This window comes from Panthera onca, chromosome A1 (genome assembly GCF_046562875.1).
Source record: "Panthera onca isolate mPanOnc1 chromosome A1, mPanOnc1 haplotype 2, whole genome shotgun sequence".
Classification (NCBI taxonomy): Eukaryota; Metazoa; Chordata; class Mammalia; order Carnivora; family Felidae; genus Panthera; species Panthera onca.
Genome location: NC_138339.1, coordinates 40456401 through 40472108, shown reverse-complemented (window position 1 = coordinate 40472108; position 15708 = coordinate 40456401). Strand labels below are relative to the sequence as shown.

Genomic DNA, 15708 nt, shown 5'->3' with positions numbered 1-15708 from the left:
GTTTATTTTTTTGAGACAGTGTAAGCAGGAGAGGGGCAGAGAGAGGAGGAGGAGAGAGAATCCCAAGCAGGCACCACACCCATCAGCATGGAGCCTGATGCCTGGCTTGAACTCATGAACTATGAGATCGTGACCCGAGCCGAGATCAAGAGTCAGTCATTTAACCAACTGAGCCACCCAGGCACCCCTTTAGTTTTTGCAATTAAAATATTTTTCCTGTCATGACAGTTTAATTGTGATTCCAATTAAAATGTTCAAATTGAATAATTGATTTAAACTTGTGATTTTAGTATAAATGTTTTTGTAATCAGAATTGAAATGTTTGAGAACTTAAGATTTACCAAGTTTTATGTTTAATTTATTGGCGTTATAAAAATTTAGTGCTTGGAAACATTTGCGTTAAGCAATCAAAGTGCTTTAAAAAGAAAATTGACTATATTAAATTTATAAATACAAGTTTAAAATTTAAAGGGAATTTAATGAATTAAGTTTGTTAATGAGACCAAATGTTAAAGTCCCCAATAAAAGTGATTGCTCTAATAGGCTAAGTTTAGAAGTACAATGATGGGATTTGTAAGAAGCATAAGGAACAGTGAAGTTTTTACATTTTGGCTTTAATAATTTGAACGTTAGTTTGCAAAAGGGGTCATTTCTTACAAGAATACCAGGAAAACTCCTGTTCTCCTCAGTGTATATAGCCTCCCCAGGTGACATCATCCCTGGCTTAAAAAACTATCCAATGATACTAGTATTTATTATATCAATGCTGATCTCTTCAGAACCCCAGACTAATAGGCATTCAAAAGTAACTAAAACCAAACTCGTAGGGCATCTGGGTGGGTCAGTCGGTTAAGTGTCTGACTCTTGATTTTGGCCCAGGTCATGATCTCATGGTTCGTGGGATCAAGCCCCACGTCGGGCTCTGTGCTGACAGCTCAGATCTGCTTGGGAGTCTTTCTCCTTCTCTCTGCCCCTCCCCTGTGTGCATGCTTCTCAAAATAAATTTAAAAATAAATACAATAAAAGACTAAACCTCCCCAATTCTTTAATTTCTTTAACACTCAATACCCCCCAAACCTTAATTCCTTAGCTGTTAAAGCCAAAACTCTAGGTGTCATTCTAGATTCCTCCTCATTTTAGTTATAAGAAGACTCCATCAGAATCCTGGCAAAAAAAAAAAAAAAAAAAAAAAAAGTCAAAGTGGGTAACTTGAAGAGAGTTAACTAATGGGACTGTACAAAGATGTGGATACTGTATGAGGAAACCACCCTTAGTCCCAAAAGGGCAAAGTGAGGGAACCCTTTTGGGAACGCAGAGACAGGGCTGAGTGGAGGGGACAGCCTGATTGGAGCTGTGGATGTCACTCTCAGGATGCAGCAGGCCCTCACTGGCCCTGCAAGGAAGGAGCTGAGGGAAAAAACAACAACACCCAATTTGATTCTTTTTCCCATCTCTTTCTGGTACCTCCACCCTGTGCAATCTGACTAGAAGCCAAGGCTCGGGTACCCATCTGTGCAGTCCGTAGAGGTGAGCCTCCAGGCCCACACAGCAGGTTGGAGAAGAGCGGAGGCAGGCCAGCACAGAAGACACCAGCACAAAGGCTAGTAAAGCCTGCAGTCCATTATTTCTGGGACAGACCTTAGTTATTTTTCCCCTCACATATTTTCTACATTTGGTGTCCATTTCCTATTAGAGAGATCTTTGAATTCCACTTTTCTTCATGGTTTATGACCCTTTTTCTGTGTCTCTAACCTTCCCCCCCCCCCCCCTTGAGCAATGATGCCCCCATCACACCTTAGGGTACCACGGCCTCCTGAAACACTCTACTAGTCAGGCAGAGGTCTTGGAAGGTTAGCCCAGAAGTCTTGTGAACTACTAACCTTTTTATGACCAGATAATTTGACTGTTAAGTTGTTAGAAATTGTGCTAAAACTGAAGAGATTTAAGGTGTAATTATTAGCAGTTGACATTTTTAGTATTGGGTGGTTGGTTTTCTAAATCTTCAATCTTTGTGAAATCTCATTGTTTAAGTGAAATAAATGTTGGCCCTTTTAATGTAAGTATAGAAAATTCTCAAGCTGACATTCGGGAGAGTTTCAGTATTAGAGGTACCAGTTGCACCTGAAGCCATGTCCTGTATCAAGTCAAAGATGTACTGATTATTTAGTGCTACGTGATCTCCCCTTTTAACTCCTCTTGCCTTTCCCACCTTGTTCTGTGAAAGTTTGAAATCCCACCTTAACCTGAATTGAATTTAGAGTATATCCTTTGCTCCTATTTGATCAGATTTTATTGGATCTCTTTTTATTACTTCATCCATTCGCTTCTCATTTCTTTCAGAGAAGGACTAGGTATGTCTTATAATAAAAACCCAAGAAAGCATATAACAGATACGTGATTTGAGGGGCACCTGGATGGTTCAGTCAGTTAAGCATCCGACTTCGGCTCAGGTCATGATCTTGCAGTTCGTGAGTTCGAGCCCCGCATCGGGCTCTGTGCTGACAGCTCGGAACCTGGAGCCTACTTCGGATGCTGTGTCTTCCTCTCTCTCTCTCTCTGCCCCTCCCCCGCTCGTGCTCGCTCGCTCGCGCGCTCTCTCTCTCTCTCTCTGTCAAAAATAAACATTAAAAAACAAAATACGTGATTTGACATTGTGTAATGTAGCATTTCAAAATCTCACGGTTTAAGATATTGTATCTTTACTTTTTGAGGGTGAGTAGAAATGTCCAACTTGGAATGGTTATGGAAATTATGGAAAATTAATAGGACTGAAGAGAGCTGTGGTTTTTATTTTACAGATGATTTGAAAGTCTTGCTAATTAAGAAAATCTCAGGACTTTTTTTTATTCTCGACCATACCCCAGTGCCATCAGATAAAGTAACAATGAGGTCTTACTTCACTAAATCCAGAATTAGTTAAGACTGAAATTCTTTGTTTCAGAATTTTATGTAGCCGAGAATACTTGGATTTTTCTGGTGATGTCTTATTCCCCTTGTGATTCCCAGATGAGTCCTGATCCTCTCAGATACATTTTATGTATTCTTTTGGTGATGAATATTTTATCTCTGCCAACACTGTCTCTAATTTGTCCGAGCACAATTCCCTGGAGGACCTTTGTATCCACTATTATTGTAATTATAAAATCGATTCTAACACTAGATTCAGTCATGAGTATACCCTTTCTTGCTTATGGAGAGCCATGGGGAAGTAGAGTCCATTCAGGTGGAGTCATAATTCCTTGTACAGAATGCAATAAATTATTTCCACAGATTCACCAAATGAGACAAAATGTCCTTACCAAAAAAAAAAAAAAAAAAAAAAAAGAAAACCAACAACAGGCCTTTATCTGTTTTCTTTCCAACCTCCTTCCCCATACTGTTTTTTTAACATGCTAGTTTACTGCAAGCATTCAGATTTTCTTCTTTTTTGGGAAAGCTGAATTTGTGAGCCAAAGACCATGGGTTTTAAGATTTTTTAATTTTTTGCAAACCATAAATATGATTGTTCTTTTTTTTTTTTTTTCTGTGCATGTTCCAGATGAGTAGTTTTTTTGTTGTAACAGTTGCTTCACAATTATGCTGTGATTTGCAAATCAGAAAAGGGAGACTGGAAGGATTATATATTAGACAAATATGTTGAAAGCCAGAATGGTCTGTTTAAAAAAAAAAAAAAAAAACAAAAAACAAAAAACAGGGGCGCCTGGGTGGCGCAGTCGGTTAAGCCTCCCACTTCAGCCAGGTCACGATCTCGCAGTCTGTGAGTTCGAGCCCCGCGTCAGGCTCTGGGCTGATGGCTCGGAGCCTGGAGCCTGTTTCCGATTCTGTGTCTCCCTCTCTCTCTGCCCCTCCCCCGTTCATGCTCTGTCTCTCTCTGTCCCAAAAATAAATAAAAAGCGTTGAAAAATTAAAAAAAAAAAAAAAAACCCAAAAAAACAAAAAAACAAAAATGCCCAGTCACACATCCTTAAGGAGTTTGTGTCTGTGTTCCTAGTGACCAGCTATGGCACAGATGACTACCTGATTTTTCGTTGTTGTTTTTAATTAACGAAAGCTAGGTACCTGCACATCTCCAAGTCTGCCCTATTCCATTTTCCACCAAGATATCAAAGCTGAAAGGAAAGCAAGAATACGCAAGTATGGACATAAGAGGTGTCAGGCATTAGCCTCCCACACATACACAGCCAGCCCTCATCTTCCTATATGTAATCATTGATCAGTGCAAGTATGGAAGGAAGACAGAGAATGCATGTAGAGGACAGCTGAGTACATAAGTGGGACATTGAGAAGACAAACATTTTTGCTCAGGAAAATCCAAGCCAGATTTTCCACTAGCCCCCATCCTGCCCACTTCCTTGAGTCAGCTGGACTCGCTCTTCTTGGCCATTCCCAAAGTTCTGGCATATTCTTTCAGAGTAAATCCGTGGAATTGGAAGATCAACAAATGCTGTTGTATTTTCGGTCTTTAAATTGTAATAATAGAAAAAGTCTGCTGTCTGTTGGGCCAAAGGACAAAATTGTGGTTGGTATTGTTTTTGGCTGCCCTACAAATGAATGCTTTATTTGTAATCCCACAGGAGCTTGGTGTCAGGGCTCCCTCCTTTCATTGCTGAAGGTAGGGGACAGCCATTTTTGTTCTCCACTCCCTGGCAGCCAGGACCCCAGCATGATGCCAAGGTTCGTTTGGTGGGATGCTCCAGCCTGATGCTCAGGGACACCTGGCTGGGGCAGTCAGAGGTCATTCCCAACAGCAGTGGATGCAGGGTGCCAGGCAGCTGGTACAGGGGCGACTCCTAAAGTAGCAGCTGCTGCCATGTCACTGCCATGGGCTGCCTGGGTTCTTCCTGTTCTTCAGCTTCTTGTCCATTCTGTGAATTATCATTATCCTTCTGTTTACCACCAGAATCCTGTCTGGTACAAAAGAAAAAGGACACTCCTTTCAAAAAACACTTAGGATGTTCAATTATCCTATTTTCCGGGTAGCTTGAGACCTCCTTTGATGGGAGTTGGTGCCTTCCTTGGCCAAAGAAAGTGATTGACCAGACTTCATTTGGTAAGACTCCAGATAAATCTGTCAGGCCCGTGAATCCCTCTGAGATCTTCAGCATTCTGTTTAAATGGGACCCGTATTGTCTATATAATATATATGGGGACATAATTTAAGGCATTCACACCTATATTCCAGGGAATAAAACAGAGCAAATAATAAATCAAAATGTTTCTAGCACAAATTAAGTCCATGTGCTGCTTCTAATATTCTGAGGGAACGGAAGATTACTTTTGTCGGTACTTCATTTTTGATCAGTGATTTGCGGGTGCTGAAGGAAATCTGGTGATATCTTCAATGACCTCAAGTAGAGCTGCCTTAATTTGTGTTGAGCATTTGTGAAGTTTGACAGTAGTCGCAAAGTGCCTCTTTAATAAAACACACCTTTAAATAACTCTCAGATTAATTCCAGCTCCTGAGGTGAGAAGATGGCTTGAACTACCGCTGCTGCCAGCTCAGCTGTAGATCTGAGCTCCCCAGCTGTGCCCTCCCCTCTCCCCACCTGCTCAGACTCTGCAGTCAGAATCTGTCTGACACGTGTGTTGATGTGCGAGGCGAGATCGCATCTCGTTCACTGTATTGGCTCCTCGGCGCTAGACCATAGTAAACATTCGTCTCTGTCAGCGGTTAACAGCAACGTGATTTAAGGACACGCAGGGTTTACAGACCCTCTTCTGACTATTATGCTTTTGTTTAGATCTGCATAGACATAGGAGATTGACATTCATAGAATTGGTCTAGCTCTTAAGGTATACCAGTAACGTTTAAAAGCTGTTTTATAGGAGTTTCCTCCTCTCGGGTAACAAAAACAAAAAACAAAACAAAAAAAACAGTGATGGTCTCACTCTGCGTTATATCACAGTCCCTTTTAATAGCTGTTACTATAGCAAACCAAAGGACTGTCTACTGGTCCTTAGTCACCATTGGTATTTGGTACATCACATCAGAACTTTGACCAAATGGGTACTAAAATAAATCCAAACCCTGAAATATCTTTATCTACTCCGTGAAGGATCCGGATTGGTCAGAAAAATCAGTTCTTTTTAGGAAAACCTTGCTCAAAGTGAAAAATCTAATAAGTCACGATGGCAATACCTGTTGACTGAGCACTGTTCTGAGCATGTGGGGTATGGTACCTCATTGACCACTCCCAAGAATCTGTGAGATGATCCTCACTCTCTAGATTAGGAACCAGAGATCAGGGAAGTAACTTCTCCAAATCCCAGTGGAGCTCAGTTTTAGGCTTGTCTGACCTTGCACTTAATAAAGCTATGAGGACTTAATTAAGTGGGGATCTCATCTTACTACATGGTGGATGCGGTCTCAGCCGTTCACGTTCCAAAGTGGAATTAGAAGTGGTACCTATATTCAGGTGCTCGATGTCCTCGTGGGGGAAGCTGGACTAGAAATCAACTTCAAAGAACGGTAAGTGTTCAGATGGTAGAACAGAAAAGGCACTGAGGTAGTTAAAGAAGGTCATCTGAATCAGACTGAGGGCACAGAGGTCTTTCGGAAGAAATTATTATCAAGCTGAATTTTGAAGGGTGACTAGGAGCCAGCTAGAGGGAGATAGTGGAGAATGATGTGTAGGCAGAGGGTCAACTCCTTGGCCTTGGAGCACGAAACAGACTGGAACGGGACCTGTGCACACAGATCTGTAGGACTGGCATGGAGGTCACGTACATGGTTGAAAAATAGCCCCTCTGTATTATAAACTTACAATTTTAAGTTTTGTGCGTCGAACCCTGGTTTAGGTGCCCTACAAACATTACAACTGTTATCTCTTGTAATCGTTATAACAGCCATTAGAGATCGCAAATGAAGGCAAAGTCCACATCATAAAGACCCTATCTGCTTCAGTAAGGAACTTGGACTTTATCCTGACAGCTCTAGGTGGTCTTGGAAAGATTTGAAATCACGGGAAGGGCTCGATGTGTTTAGGAAAGATCTTTGTTAACATTTTGGAGATTTAATTGGAGTCTGGTAAACCTGAGGTTAGGAGAAGAGACTGTGTTGTCTAGGAGATAGTGGTGATGTTTTGAACAAAGGCTTGAGGGCCAGGGGGCTACAGGGAGAGGGCAGAGACCGAGTGGGGAGTGGGACGGATGAGCAGAGATTGGTGACTGATGGGATATGTAGGCCTGAGGTCCATCTTCATGGAACCTAAAGATTACTAAGTAAAGGAATGCTCTGTTGTTGCCCAAAATACGGGAATAAGATGTCCACTGTCAGGGGCTACTAGAAAACCCACTTGCTTTTGGTTTGTTTTGCTTCTCATCTGTTATAAGGCTCCCCGGCTCCAGTTCTAAAAGCACCAAGAGCAGAGAGAATTTGCTTTGTTGGGATCTTTCCGGGGATTTTCAGAGGATGGTTAAACCCACTTGAAGGTCTACCTAGGGAGCCTAGCTCTTTCTAAATGTCTTCATTCCCTGACTCTTCCTAAGTGTACAGAGGATAGAAAAATACCCATGGTAAGGAATATTATAACTTTGCATCTAGAAATGTTCTATTCAGATAGTGACCAAAAATGAGGTTTGATACAAAATGTATTAATCTGTTTAATTTTCTGCTGAATTTTGTGTTTCTTCACTCTTAAAAAAAAAAAAAAAGTTTCTGTATTTTTGAGAGCGAGAATGAGCGGGGGAGGGGCAGAGAGAGAAACGGGGACAGAGGATGTGAAGCAGGCTCCACACTGACAACAGCCTGTTGCAGGGCTCGAACTCATGAACCATGAGATCGTGACCTGAACCCAAGTCGGACACTTAAATGACTCAGCCACCCAGGTGCCCCTTTCTTTGCTCTTTAGGAATAAAAAATACATGGTCTGAAACTGACCCAGGTTAAGCCCTAATTAGGGTATGTTTGTGAATATTGCATAGAAAGCTTGGGTCTCCTTACCCAAAATCATGCCTGGGAAATTTACTTCTGGTTTTATTGTATAATTATGTTATTTTAAAAAATTGATACTTAAACATGAGATATTTCATGTAGCCATTATAAGAGAAGAATTACATAGTATAAATAAGAGCCTTATCTTCTACTTAGCTACCTTTTTGAGTTTAAGGAAAAAAAAAATCTTGATCTATTTTCAATATGAGAAGTCCTGAAATTTTAGAGAGCTAGGAATATAGGAGAATCTTGAATTAGTCTTTCAATCTAATTATCAGATACATGCCCTAACTTGGAAAACCCTACTTCTGGTTCGTCTTGAGATGCTCTTAGCAGGACTTGTGAGTCCCGCTGATCTAGGAGGACTGATGCACAGGCGGGGAGCCACGTGGGCCCCTGGTCTGGCTGAGCACAGCAGCAACTCTCTTCCATTCAGGGTCTCCGATGTCTGCTCCTCTGCAAAGCCGCGAAGCCAGTGTCTGTAGCTGCTAAGCATGAAATCCCCTGCTTCTGTTTGTTTCTTTTGTTGCCACGAGTTAATAGGGACAGAGACAGGAGACAGACCAGAACAAAGCAGAAATAATGGAGTATTTCACCCCAAAAAGGAATGTGGATTGAGAAATACAAAGGGGAAGGCAAAGACAGACTTCGTGTCCCGAGGCAGTGTGATGTATTGGCCAGAAGCCTCAGCCCTGGGACAGTTCTGGGCCAAAGCCTTCATCAGTGAGCCCGGAGCAGCCCACATGGCCGAAAGGTTTGACCCATCTTCTGTAAAAACAATTTATTGTTTTTCCCACTAGGGTCTTAAAGGGCCACAGGATTTTTCACCTCGAAAAGCGGATTGCTCTTGTGACGTGGCGAAGTGTCTTCTCCTGGGATCTGCCTGGTGATCAAGGGCCTCTTCACAGCCAGCTCCACCCACCCCCCCCACCCCCCCTGGCTTCTTCTATTGCTATAGGTGCCGTTTGAATTTACATTTTTTTCACTTGTTTGCAAGGACCACTAGTTACTCCAAGACATTGCAGCATATTTGAAACTCATTTTTCTTGCAAGTAGAAGGAAAGGATTAGCCAAGAGATTGCGTGTTACGGTTTATCTCCTTCACGTGTATTTCTACGCATTCCAGGTTATTCGTGTATTTTTCTCCATACTCTCCCCCGGTACAGTTGATTTATTTCTAGTATTTGCTTATGTATTTGCTTTATTGAGGTATAGTTGACATACACATATATTTTAAGGGGGAAAATTGGGGAGTGTTATTTAGAGATCCCCCCCCCCCCCCCCCCCCGCCTTGCTACCGTGCTTAGAATCAGAAATCTCTGCGGCAGCGTGGGCTTCTCTTAATAGACAAGCTTTGTCCTTGCCAGAGGACAAAAAATGGTTAAGTGAAAGAGGCCGACAGCAGGAGAGAGAAGCCAGCAACTCTTCAGGGTCCCCTCGCCTCCCTCCCAGCCGGTCCCCTCTCCGCCTGCCCTCCTCCCTAAGTCAGCCGTGCAGGAAGCAGGTCCCCCGGCTCCACTGGGAGGAAGATGCAGGCCCTTGAGCAATAAACTTGACAGTGCAAGGAAAGCAGTGTCAAGGCTTGCATCGTCCCCTTCCTCTGCCAGGGATCTATTCTCTCACAGAGGCAAACTTCTTCAAAGTTCTCATCTCCTTGAAACCACCGAGACACCCCGTTTCTGGGGCTCTGATCACTGACTCCGGACGTGGCACCGAGGCTGAGAGGACATGAGTAGGCGCTCTGGAGCCTGCAGCCCTGGTGGGAGCTCCAGCTCGGTCGCTTGCTAGCTGTCGCAAGTTCACATCTCTGTGTTGCCCTCTACACAGGATGCGTGTAATGTCTTTTCCCCGTACGTGGTGCACACTCAGATGTCAGAGGCTTCCAATCCTGGCCGCTCTGAGGCAAGTTACTTAATATCTTTGGGCCTCGGTTTCCCCCATCTTAAAGGGGGAAGCGCTTTTCTCAACGGGTCGTTCCAGGAGTGAGTTAACACACACATATCACTTCTATCTGGTGCTGTTAGTAGCATTTGGATTTGTTTTTAAGTTTTAGGGGCAGCCATCCTTCCTCGTGTCTTTTCCAGAAGCTTTAGATAGCTGCTATACATGTTATGACAGATTTTGGTTGTATTTTCCACAGACAGACCCACATTTGACTATTATGCACTTGGAAAATATTTTAACTCTTATATAATTTTAGATATTTAAACTAAATATTTTGTTACTTGGACATGTTTAGTATTAGAAAACACTTCTAGAAATGGACTTCCTTTTAAAAACTTCTTTCATTGCAAGAGAGCGAGGGTCAGAATGTACAGGTGTCTCCTTTTGGTTTTAAAACCAAACTAATAAATAAATCCACTTCAGGTTACGAGTGACTTATCTCTTGCTTTTAGGTACCAACTAATGAGTGTTGTGTTCATATAAGAAGCATTTATGGAGCGCAGTGCCAGGCCCCACCCTAGGACTCCACCGAAAGACTTGGTTATTTGCTATAGGAACTCTGGTTTTTGTTTGGTGAGACCCGTATTTAAATAAGGAGGAGATAGTGTGGGGTTCAGGCAGTGACTGCATGGCCCTGGGGGGAAGTCCTCAAGCTGACTGAAGAAAATTTTCCAGCAACTGTACAGAGCTTCAATCAAATTGAAATCATGCTCAGAATAAAATCTTGTATTCATGATGAAAAACAGAGCATCAATTGAAACAAATGCCATGTTCCCAAAGGCTAGGGACTTAAGGACACGGGATGGTAGGAAATACTGGCAATGCAATGGCCGGTGCCAGAGGGGGAGGATCTTGAGTAAGACTCTGTCCAGAATTGACATGTTGTAGGACAACTCTGCTTCTCTGCTTCTCTGCTTTCAGGCCTGGCCACCCTTGGTAGCTGAAAAATGCAACTTTGTGAATCAAGGATGAACAGGTCTTGGAGTCGATGTGTCGAATTCTATCATCTGCTTAATTCTTACTGTTAGGAAAACAAAACAAAACAACAACAACAAAAAAAACACCTGGCCTGATACTTCCGTGCTAGAAGTGTGTGTCGTGAACCAAGGAGGGAAAGAAGGAATTAGCTCTCTGGGGTCACTAGAGAAGACTTTTCAGAGGAGTACCATCAGAGCAGTACCTTGACTAGGAATTTGCCAAGGAGAGGAGTGGAAAGAGCCTTTCTTCCGGGGGCACAGAACCGGAGCATGAGGGGGCTCAGACAGCTGGAGGAACCTAGTGAGTGAGTTGGAGGGTAGCTGGAGTCATGAAGGGGGGAGATGGAGAGGGAAAGGAGATACACAGTTAAGTGCTTCATTAGTGCTTTATGGTGCCAATCTGTGGAGTAGTTATCCGCTAAGTACCTATTATGTACGGGGCTCTGCCAGACCTACCAAAACGTCTGACGCTGTCCCCAACAGAAATGGAGACATCTTAAGATCATCTTGCTGCCTTGGTGCTAGGCCACCTATCTGAAATACAAGCCCTCGTTTAATCTTTGCAATTTAATCTTTGGCTTCCCACCTCCCCCCCCCCCCCCCCCCCCCCCCCCCCGCAGTACAAGTCATCAGTCTCCTTTAAGCAAATATTGCTAAGGTTTTTGCTTATGCCTTTTAGTTAATCTGCCTTTCTGCTAAAGATTATATGATTATATGATTTGTCCAAAGTCTACGACGTAGATATTACTGGTGATTCCGGACTTTGCCCTCTCTCAAGACCTTGGCACACCGTTTCCTCACGTGCGACGTTGGTGGAAGCTTGTGGATTTATGCTAAGGGGAAACATCCTGCGTCCTGGCACAATCAGAGATACACTGGGTCCTTTTGAAAAGGAACGTGTCATAACAGACCCTGTGTGAGAAGACCTGTGAACTGAAGCAGTCTAGACAAGAGACCGTGACCTTGCTTGCACACGCCCCTCCCCCACCCCCCCACCCCCCACCATGGTTACAACGCAGACTTCTCTCTGCTGCAAGCAAGGGCCAAGGGTTGCGTGTCTTTAGTGTCTTGGGTTGGACTGGAAGCGGATGGAGCCCTCTGGAAGCTGCTGCGGCCTGGGCAAGGGAAGTGCCAGTGTCTGGGCTGCATGGTGGGCTGCCAGGCCCTTGCCCGAGGAAACGACTGTCACCTAGGATGCCTTAGGGAAACGAGCCTCCTGATGAACAGTGATGTATCCCTCTGGTGCCTTTCTTGTAGCAAAATGCATTGAACTGATGCCTCCTAACGTCCTCCTGAAGAAAGGAAGTGGCAGATAGTGTTAAAACATTACTGGTTAATCACGAGGAAACTGAAGCATGGATAGGTTTATGGAGGCTGAACAGAGCCACACAATGCCTCACTGTCTGGCCTGGGAATGGGGCCTGAGTTTGCCGCTTGCTGTCAGGACTGCCGACGGCATTGTGTTTAGCATTGTACGGCAGTGAAAGGGGCTTACTCTTAACAATGCAAGAGCTGCTTTAGGAGACAGACACAATGAACTTGGGTACAGTATAGTCTAGAGGCCAAAATGAGTAATTTTAAGTAAATGGACTATGAGATCTGAAGCTTCATTAAGTTTTAAAATGAAAAACAAGTGAAAACTGTAGAGTTTTTAGGAAGGGACTCAAAAAAACATGAACATTCTTTTCCCGTTTGAAATAGCATATTTTTAAGAGCCTTATTTTGTTGGCTCAAAATCTGACACTACTCCTGCCAAGCATAGGATTTATTTATTTCAAATAAATATTCAAAGGTTCTGTGATTTATTTCAAAGATTCTATCTTGTAATGATTGTCAGTCTAACCTTTGTGCCTTTTATGTTTCAAAATACCTGATTTCCATAGACTGTGGTTTTGTGTGTGTGGTGGGGGGAGGCTTCCCCCCCCCCCCCCCATTTAGTTTGAGTTATTCCAGAACAGTTGAAAATACAGAGCCTGGAATTCAGGAAACAGATTTGGGGGAGAGGAGACATGTCATGTTAGGTGTCTTAACCATCACTGTGGAGAATCTAGAGGAGATGGAAAGATCTGTGTGAGTACAGTGTCACTGCTAAATTGCTTTTCATGCCAAAAGTGCCTTAGTGACCTAGAGAAAAATTAACAGGTGATACAGATACTGAGTTTGGCTGCAAACATTTTTACATTTTGGATTTTAAAAAGAGCATGAAGGTGAGGGTGCCTGGGGGGCTTAGTCCGTTAAGTGTCTGACTCCGGCTCAGGTCATGCTCTCATAGTTTGTGAGTTCAAGCCCTGCGTCGGGCTCTGTGCTGACAGCTCAGAGTCTGGAGCCTGCTTCAGATTCTCCATCTCCCTCTCTCTCTCTGCCCCTCCCCTGCTCACACTCTGTCTCTGTCTCTCTGTCTCTGTCCCAAGAGTAAAGAAACATTAAAAACAAAAACATAAAGGTGAAATTTTGGAACTTCTGGCCAAAGTACGTTGAATAATACTAGCATTTGAATAACTTAAACAGAGCAAGATCGCGAGCCGTCGCCTATAATTTTATTCTGTATTTAAGATTTGATTGTTTGGACCTGGAAAGTTGGTCCAGTCCCCCTCTAGAAGATGGCCCGAGAGAATTCTAGGAGAGAAGCTGAGCAAGAAAGCGGCAGTCTGGAGCAGGAATCGGGTCTCCTCTCTTTTCCCAGTGAAGATCAAAGCAGCCCAATAAGAGAAACCACAGTGTGACTGGTGGTGTTGCCTGACACAGTAAATAGCGGCTAGCCAGTGGTCCTCTTTGAGGGAATACATAGATACATGCAAATACGTATCTGCCCCTTAGGAAAGTTCCCCGTGAGTCCAGGGCAGTCACAGATAAAATTTGCAAAATGTCAGACGGTATCAGCCAGCCTTCGTACGAATCCAGGATGTGATGTGCTGGCATCTAGGGTGCTGTTTATAGTTGTGGTCATTAATCTTGTAAGAGGAAGACATAATGGAACTCAAGTAATGCCAAGAACAGAACTAATGTGATGGAGCAGGAGGGATTGCTGTATGCCGGCAGACTGAAACAATTAGGGCCCCTCAGGCTTGAAAAGACAGGAAATATGATTAGAGTTTAATTTGTGAAGAATATGGATTAGATGATCTTTGAATTGTTTACCAGAAGTAGGGAGAACCTCTTAAGAGCCAAGGAAGAGTGTACTGGGGACAAGAAGAAGCTCTCTCGTACTGGGAACGTAGACCCTGTACAGTGCACTCTTAAATTGGACTAACTTATGGCATTGAAGTAAAGTGAAAGGGTCAAGGGTTACTCTTAGTTTGATACTTTTTTTCTTGACATGTGAGGGGCCCCAAGAGAACATAGATCAAGCTTCCCATTAGCCTTTACATTTTCTTTTTTTCTTAGGTGAACTTTCAGTGTCACGGGTTTTTCCTTCAACATTTATTCGTTGAGGGTAGATTATGTGCCATGTCTTCCGCAAAGCCCTGGGGACACTGGGATGAAGATGGAGAGGTCTGGTTCCCACAGTTTGGTGATGAATAGGAAACTGTAATTGTGTGATGAATTGACAAACGTGTGTGAGAGCTTGACAGAAATGGCTCACATTCTCATAGAAACAGATCAGGTGCCCCTGGAGAAGGGGTGCTGAAGCTGAGACCTAAAAGATGACAAGTCCACTGAGCTAAGATCTGGGGAAAGAGGGAACAGCATCTGGGAGTGCTTGGAGTTGCCAGAGGGTTGTCATGATTGGGGGCAAAGTGAGGGAGGAGTGGCTGGAGAGTGACCCGAAAAGAGGCTGGTGGGGGGGGGGGGGGTGCACGTTGGTGGAGCGGATTCTGGAAGACTTTGTAGGTCCTAAGTGTTTGGATCCTAGAATAGTTGGAAGTCACGGAAGGGGCTTAAGCAGATGAGATCAGATTTTGGTTTTATAAAAAAATCATCGTGGCTGCCTCATGGAGAATGGAGAGGGCAAGAATGAATATCCCGGGACCGGTGGGAGAATGTTGATATTGTCTAGGTGATGGTGGCTTGGACTGGAGAGCAGTGGGCATGTTCTAGAGCTCTTTCAGAGGAGTCATGGACAGGATTTGTTGACTAACTGGATATGAGAAGTATGAGAGAGAAATAGTCAAATTGATCTTATGAGAGCCAATTAGGCCTCAGATTTTATCTGAATGAGAATTAGCACAGACTTTTCATAGGTCTTTTCTCTTGGGATCTCCAGATGATCTAGCAATCAATAGGTCTCCCTCCCCCACCTGTCCCTCATTTTCTCTCCTGAATTACTGAGGGTTCTACAAGTTGGCACATAATTGGCCCCTAATAAATGAATGTCAAGTAAGTAGAAAGATCATAAACTGCCTAATTTCCAGTCTCCCAAATCCCCCTGCCTGTAACTCTTGGAGAGCAAACAGGTTCTGGCCATGCACAAACTGTACAACTGTTCACAGTACCCTGAGGTCAGTTGACCTGAAACAGAATTTGGCATGGGTCAAGATGGCAGAGGTAGATACAGGGGCTCAATTTAATGATTTGTAAAAGCTTTTTACTTTTGAAATAATACCAGAGTTGTAAGACGAATACAGGGGCACCTGGGTGGCTCAGTCGGTTAAGTGTCCAATTTCAGCTCAGGTCACGGTCTCACAGTTGGTGAGTTCAAGCTCCGCGTCAGGCTCTGTGCTGACAGCTCAGAGCCTGGAGTCTGCTTCAGATTCTGTGTCTCCCTCTCTCTCTGCCCCTCCCCTGCTCACACTCTGTTTGTCTCTTGCTCAAAAATAAAGAAATATTAAAAAAAAAAATTAAAAGATGAATACAAGGAATTTTCTTATGACTCTCCGCTTCTCTGGTCATTAACATCTTAACCGTGTTTGCTCT

At 43.5% G+C, this 15708-nt stretch overlaps 1 protein-coding gene across 4 annotated transcripts in view; it reads left to right on the top strand.

Annotated features, from left to right (window-relative positions):
- The window catches only part of ARL15 (ARF like GTPase 15), a 552301-nt gene that overhangs the window by 278408 nt on the left and 258185 nt on the right, over positions 1 to 15708 (top strand). The window lies entirely within an intron of this gene.